The following is a 7,694-nucleotide window of genomic DNA, read 5'->3' as shown; positions in this document are numbered from 1 at the left end:
TTCTTAAATGGGAGGTGAGGAGAGGTATCTAAAAACTTGTATGACCAAAAATATTTACATTTTATTTTCATTAACTTCTAACAGAATCTAGCATTTCTTTCCCTTTTGAATGTAGACAGTAAGCCACAGCAATACTAGGTTTTACCAGTCTGCTAAAGGATTCCATGATATTAAAAAAGTAAAGATTAAATCTACCCTTCCCTTGCTTAGATTTAATCTCATTATCGCACCCCTGGACTAGATGATCCCTAAAACTGCATTAATCTCTTAATCGCTAATCTATGATCCTAAATCATGACACCTTTATAGATTATTGGCAGTGAGTTCAGCTTCTATCTGTTAGCAAAAACTATTTCCAAATACATTGGTTCAGTTTCTGCTTTGCCACTGAATTGCTGTGTTCAGATAGAAGGTAAAGTGGATAGAGCAAAAGGCCTAGAATCAGGAAGACCTGAGTTCAAATGTTGTCTCAGTCTCAGACTCTCTGACCTTGGGTAAGTCATTTAACCCTGTTTGCTTCAGTTTCTTCAACTGCAAAATGAACTGGAGAAGGAAATGGCAAACCACTCCAGTATCTCTGTCAAGAAAACTCCAAATGGGGTCATGAAAAGTCAGACTGAATGACAATAATAACATGCCTAAGTACCTTCTCATCTCTGAGCTTCAGATCCCTCCCCTGAAAATTGAAAGGGTGGGCTTAGATAAGCTCTTGATCCACTATTACCTGTACCATTCTGTGACTTACCTGTGCTGATGGAAGTGTGTTTTGTTCTCATTCTGGGCTGTAGTAGAATAGACTTTTGAATAATGATTCTAAACTTCTCCTCTGGAGAATCTGTCTATGTCTGTGTGGGTGGAGAGAGGATGAGTGGTAGGAGATCAGTAGCAGAGAGGGAGACATATGGGGAATGGTAAGACTCAGGGTTGGGGAAGCTTTGGAGGTTAGGATTTCTTATATAGTCTTGTCTCACTACTTGTCATGATCTGGAGGCACCATTGTTGCCCAGCTTGAGTTGTATTATTTCCTTGCCAAAAGGTTTGTTCTCACCTGAATGCCCAGGTGAAACTTCCCCACTGCTTAGTCCAAAGGGATCAATGCTGCTGGAGGAAAGTTGGCCAAGAGGTGATGGCAATGTATTTGGAGTAGTAATGTTTGCCTGTGGGGAAAACTAAAGCAACTCCTGGGGCTTATGGAGGAAACCCAGGGCTCCTACATGGCAAAAAGCCCAGGATCTTGAGAGGTTAAAGGCAGGAACCCCTGCATTCTCAGAGATTGTTGGAACTTGTTTTTAGGTCTCCTCTGAAAGACCAGGATCTTGCACTACCACTGTCAGAAGTTTGGAGGCCTCTGGGACCCTAGAAGACCATGTAATCCTCCTAAGAGCTGAGATACCTGCTTGGCAGATCTTTCAGGCAAAGAGCCAAGAACTTTCAGATTCCATAAGAAAGAAGCTGCTGCACTGGTTCCTGGCACAATGAGAAGTTGGGAGAGAAGGGCTACAGACCTAGATCTGGACATTTCTGACATGTGACATCAGAGTCCAGAGCTGGAAGTCAAGTTATTTGGGATCTCATCTCTGCTCTTCCAATAGCTTCCTGGCTCTGTTTCAGTTTCTCCAAGTAAAAAATGAAAGGGCTGGTAAAACATTAAGAATCAGTCTCTTCCTGTTCTAAATTTGTATGTGTTAAGGCTTCTCCAGATAGAACAATCTTTATTCTAGGTTCTAAGTTCTTTTCAAGTCTTGACGTTCTGTATATTCTAGAGATTCTTGACCTGTTGCTTAAAAATTTTTTTTTATTCCTATGTTCTGTTTTTATATCAGCTACATTTCCTAATGTTCCCCTCACATGTCCACCATTCAGAGAGCCATCCCTTATAAAGTATATAAAAAGTATACATTTTATATCAAGGGAAATAATGAAAAAAAATGTGAAGGAAGGGGGCCTAGCAGTACCAGATATTAAACTATACTATAAAGTAGCAGTCATCAAAACAATATGGTACTGGCTAAGAGATAGAAGGGAGGATCAGTGGAATAGACTTGGGGTTAATGACATCAGCAAGACAGTGTATGATAAACCCAAAGAGCCCAACTTTTGGGACATGAATCCACTATTTGACAAAAACTGCTGGGAAATTTGGAAAACAATATGGGAGAGATTAGGTTTAGATCAACATCTCACACCTACACCAAGATAAATTCAGAATGGGTGAATGACTTGAATATAAAGAGGGAAACTATAAATAAGTTAAGTGAACACAAAATAGTATACCTGTCAGATCTCTGGGAAAGGAAAGATTTTAAAACCAAGCAAGAGTTAGAGAAAATTTATTTATTTATTATTATTCCTGTTGGCTCCCTAGGAGCATAGGGCCGCAACCATCTCACGCCAACGGACTCTGTTCTGGGCAACTTCCCCCAGCTGGGCCCATGTCATTCCGACTGTTTTTGTTTCATTTTCGGCAGATCTTCGCCAGGTCTGTTTTGGCCTTCCGACTTTCCTCCTCCCTGAAGGGTTCCAGCTCAATGCTTGTCTGGCTACGTTGTCTTCCGGTTTTTGTAGCGTAGGTCCTATCCATCTCCACTTACGGTTCTTTATGTCCTGACTAATGGGATACTGGATTGTTCTTTCCCAGAGACTAACATTGGAGATCTTTTCAGACCATCTGATGTTCAAGATGTGGCGTAGACATCTATTAACAAAGACTTGGAGTTTGTTGGTGTTGACTTTCGTCACTCTCCAGCTGATCCATAGAGGAAAAAGAAGCATTCAATCGCGAAATCAAGAACAGGTTCGCGGCCTTGACAGGACTCACGGGAGAGACAGTTGAAAACCACTGGACCAAACTCCAGCAGACCTGGAAGACCACCTGCGCAGAAGTCCTGAGAAAGAGAGAGAGAAAGCGCAAGGAATGGTTAACACAGGAGACATGGGCCAAGATACAACAGAGAAGAGATTTGAAACAGAAGATCAGCCAGTGCCAGGATCAACAGGAGAAAGAAGAATTTCGAACACAGTACTGGGAAATTAACCGTCAAGTCAAGAAGAGCGCAAGATATGACAAGAGGCGGTTCATTCACGATATGACTGAAGAAGCAGAAACAGCAGCTGGGCAGGGGAACATGAAGAGGCTATACAAAATAACAAGAATTCTAAAGAAAATTACAAAATGTAAATTAAATGGTTTTGATTATATTAAGCTAAAAAGCTTTTGTACAAACAAAAACAATGTAGTCAAAATCAGAAGGGAAACAACAAATTGGGAAAAAATCTTTATAACAAAAAACTCTGACAGGGGTCTAATTACTCAAATATACAAGGAGTTAAATCAATTGTATAAAAAATCAAGCCATTCTCCAATTGAAAAATGGGCAAGAGACATGAATAGGCAATTTTCAGGTAAAGAAATCAAAAGTATCAATAAGCACATGAGAAAGTATTCTAAATCTCTAATAATTAGAGAAATGCAAATCAAAACAACTCTGAGGTATCACCTCACACCTAGCAGATTGGCTAAAATGAAAGAAGGGGAGAGTGATGAATGTTGGAGGGGATGTGGCAAAATTGGGACATTAATGCATTGCTGGTGGAGCTGTGAACTGATCCAACCATTCTGGCTGGCAATTTGGAACTATGCTCAAAGGGCTATAAAAGAATGCCTGCGCTTTGATCCAGCCATACCATTGTTGGGTTTATACCCCAAAGAGATCATAGATAAACAGACTTGTACGAAAATATTTATAGCTGCGCTTTTTGTGGTGGCAAAGAACTGGGAAATGAGGGTATGTCCTTCAATTGGGGAATGGCTGAACAAACTGTGGTATATGCTGGTGATGGAATACTATTGTGCTAAAAGGAATAATAAAATGGAGGAGTTCCAGGTGAACTGGAAAGACCTCCAGGAACTGATACAGAGCGAAAGGAGCAGAGCCAGAAGAACACTGTACACAGAGACTGATATACTGTGGTAAAATTGAATGTAATGGACTTCTGTACCAGCAACAATGCAATGACACAAGACAGCTCTGAGGGATTTATGGTAAAGAACGCTACCCACATTCAGAGGAAGGACTGCAGGAGAGGAAACATAGAAGATAAACAATTGCTTGAACACATGGGTTGGGATGGACATGATTGGGGATGTAGACTCAAAACGACCACACCAATCCAACTATCAACAATTTGGAAATAGGTCTTGAAAAATAAAAAATAAAAAAACAAAACAAAACAAAAAGTATACATTTTAAAACATAAATTGTAAAATTACATACATTATAAAAAATATAAAAATATATAAAAAATTAAAAGGGAAAGGGGGAAATTATCTTCAAAACTAACCAACTCATGAATTAAACTTTACAGCACATACAAGGTTCAATGTCTTACTTCTTCAAAGAAAAGAAGCAGGTGCATTTGCATTCCTTTTCTTCAAGATCAAGCTTGGTCATTATTATGATATGCTATTTAGTTTTGGTTTTGATTATTTTGCTATTTTCCTTTACATTGTTGTAGTCCTTAAATAGGTGTGTGCTTCACTCCTCTGCCCCACTCTTGGTTCTGCTTACTTTACCATGCTCTTGTTAATATGATTACTCTTTCCCATGATGCAGATTATAATCTATCCATGTCAGGAGATGTGATTTATTATCGAGTATCATTTGGGGAAGTCTGCCCATTTCTTTCTAGAACTCTTGCTGAGGATGTCCTCATTATGTGCATAGATATGGAGCAGTTAAGTGACTCAGCAGCTAGAAAACCAGGCCTGGAGATGGGAGGTCCTGGGTTCAAATCTGACCTCAGACACTTACTGGCTGTGTGACCGTGGCCAAATCTCTTACTCCATTTACCCAGCCCTTACTATTCTTCTGCTTTGGAATTGATACTCAGTATTTATTCTTTGACAGAAGGTAAGAGTTTTAAAAGATGTGCATATTTAATTACAAAAATTTAATACAGAGAGACAGCAAAGTATTCCCCAGTTTTCAGCCCTCTTAAATTGACTTTATGTTTCCAATCCTACCACCTATCCCCTCTGTAACAATGATGGAACAAGCCATCTCCTTTACCAAGGACTTCTTGGCCAGCAACATTGCTGCTACGATTTCCAAGACTATGGTGGTCCCCATCGAGAGAGTCAAGCTATTATTGCAGGTGCAGCATGCAAGTAAACAAATTTCTACAGATAAGCAGCTATGAAAGGAAATTCTTGGTTCTCTTGGTCTATTCTGAATTTACACTTGTAAAAATGGAATTCTTTATTTGCTTTGCCTAGTTGGAGTTAACACTTTGGTTAACAATAACTTAAGTACCCCTATTTATTATCTCACTAGATTGTGAAGACAGGATTAATTTTCCTTTGTCTACCTTTTGATTGAATCAACAAAAGCTTGTTCTATCTATTTGTGAGCTCACAAACTACTCACCCTCAGAAACTCAATCAGCCAGGAATCTGTGAACCCTTTTGATGAGAATTTACCCCTACAGAAGGTGAGAAGTGGATCCCACAGACACGGAGCCCCTGGGCAGTGTCTAGGCAGTTTAGAAACTGTGATTGCCCACCCCCCCTCCATGAAGAGGGAAAGGGACAAGAAGTCACCATAAAAGGCCCTGGATTTCTGGGGCTGAGTAGTAAGCTTCAAGAAGGAAGTCAACTTTAAGAAGGAAGTGGGCTTCAAGAAGAAAGTTGGCCTCAGGAATCATCTTCAGCTCGAGTCATCATCTTGACCTACCTCTTGGAGGGAACCTGGGTGAGTGAATAGCTGGCTTTCCTTTCCTGTCTTCTGGAGAGAGTTTAATCCGGGCTGAAGGTCAACAAGTCCTGACTGAATTGAGCATTGGAACAATATTTACATAGATAAGCTAAATGTCTTCTCTGCCTTTCTGTATTTCTCTACTTTCACTCCTTCTACCTCTTTTGTAAACAAAAGCTATTAAAAATCATTTTGACTTTGAGCAATAATACTTTAAGTTTAAATTGATGACTACCATATTATTTATAATTTTCATATATTTAGTCAAACCATTAAAATTTAACTCCTACATCGCACAAAGTCATTATGGGCTGTATGGACTGTATGGTCCGAATTCCTAAGGAACAAGGGATGCTTTCCTTCTGGCGGGGTAACTTAGCAAATGTCATCAGATATTTCCCCACTCAGGTCCTTAACTTCACCTTTAAGAATATGTATAAGCAGGTGTTTTGGGGAGGAGTGGACAAGCAATACAATTTTGGAGGTATTTTGCTCGGGATCTTGTCTCTGGTGGTACAGCTGGAACCACTTCTCTCTGCTTTGTGTAACCTTTGGAGTTTTCGAGAACCCATTTGGCAGCTGATAATGGGAAATCTGACACTGAGAGAGAATTCAAAGGGTTGGGAGACTGCCTTGGGAAAATCTCCAACTGATGGAATTTGGGGCTTATATCAAGGTTTCAATGTCTCAGTGCTGGGTATTATTATCTATAGAGCAGCCTACTTTGGAGTCTATGATACAGCAAAAGGGATGCTTCCAGATCCTAAGAACACTCATATTGTGATAAGTTGGATGATTGCACAGTGACTGCTGTAGCAGATATGGTTTCCTATCCCTTTGATACAGTAAGGCAGTGAATGATGATGCAGTATGGGTGCAAAGGAGCTGATATCAGGTATACTGGGACAATTGACTGCTGGAAGAAGATTGCTAAAGATGATTCTTAGAGGCATGGGTAGAGCTTTTGTACTTATCCTGTAAAATGAATTGAAGAAAGTAATCTAAGTACATTCTACCTAAAAGTGGAAACAGTGAATATAGATCATGTTGAATACTTAATCATACTTAGCATTTTGGACCACTGACCTTGAAGAAATTCCTGTTGTCTTTTTATCCAGGCCAGATCATGTTTGTAGAGAAACCCAGAAAAGCTCTTTGAAAAAGGAACTCATTTATTGGGATCCATTATTCACACAATGGAACGATGATGATTCTATTGGTTTTGGGGAAAATAACAGTTATTGTGGGTCCAAGGAGGTAGATCAACTTAGACCATCTAGTTTAATGCTATTTTTTAGAACCATAAATTTGTGTTAAATATTTATTTAAAGGAAAAAGTCACATCTCTCATTTGTACTTAAGCGCTATATATCCTATTTTGCACAAGTGACTATTTGACATTTGTGATGATCTATGTTGGGCATTCTGCTGTAAAACAATAAATACACAGAACACTCTAAAAAAATTTCATACAGAGAAGAAGGATCCATATAGGTGTTACCTTTCATGCATAATACCATCCAATATTTTTTTCCTCATGCTTCTGTTATCTTCTCGACTTCTTCAGATACTTTGAGAATTTTTCTCAGTGCTTTCTCAATTGTTGCCTTTGTCATGGACCATCTTTGTGAGAAATTGGTGTTTCAGTTCTTTTTAAGATTTTTTAAAATTAATTTTTATTTTCAAATATTTTTCCATATTTCCACGATTCATTTTTTCCTCCCTCTATCCTTCCCACTCCCAGAGTTGACAAGCAATTCCACTGGGCTGTACAAATATTATCACCTGATACCTATTTCCATATTGTTCATTTTGCTATAGAGTGATGTTTAAAAGCCTAAACCCCAAATTGCATACCCATATATGCAGGTGATAAGTGATGTCATATGTTTTTCTTTTTCATTTTTACTCCCATAGTTCTTTTTCTCAATGTGGTTAGCA

The 7,694-nt window shown here is 39.0% G+C and overlaps 1 pseudogene; it reads left to right on the top strand.

The window, feature by feature from the left end:
• The first annotated feature begins 5,043 nt into the window (after nucleotides 1-5,043).
• LOC123243223 lies at nucleotides 5,044-6,758 on the top strand (annotated as a pseudogene).
• Nucleotides 6,759-7,694: the final 936 nt, after the last annotated feature.

The sequence above is a fragment of the Gracilinanus agilis genome, chromosome 3, assembly GCF_016433145.1.
Source record: "Gracilinanus agilis isolate LMUSP501 chromosome 3, AgileGrace, whole genome shotgun sequence".
In the NCBI taxonomy this organism is placed as follows: domain Eukaryota; kingdom Metazoa; phylum Chordata; class Mammalia; order Didelphimorphia; family Didelphidae; genus Gracilinanus; species Gracilinanus agilis.
The sequence above is the reverse complement of the archived record's forward strand: the minus strand, read 5'-3'. Positions and strand labels throughout refer to the sequence as shown.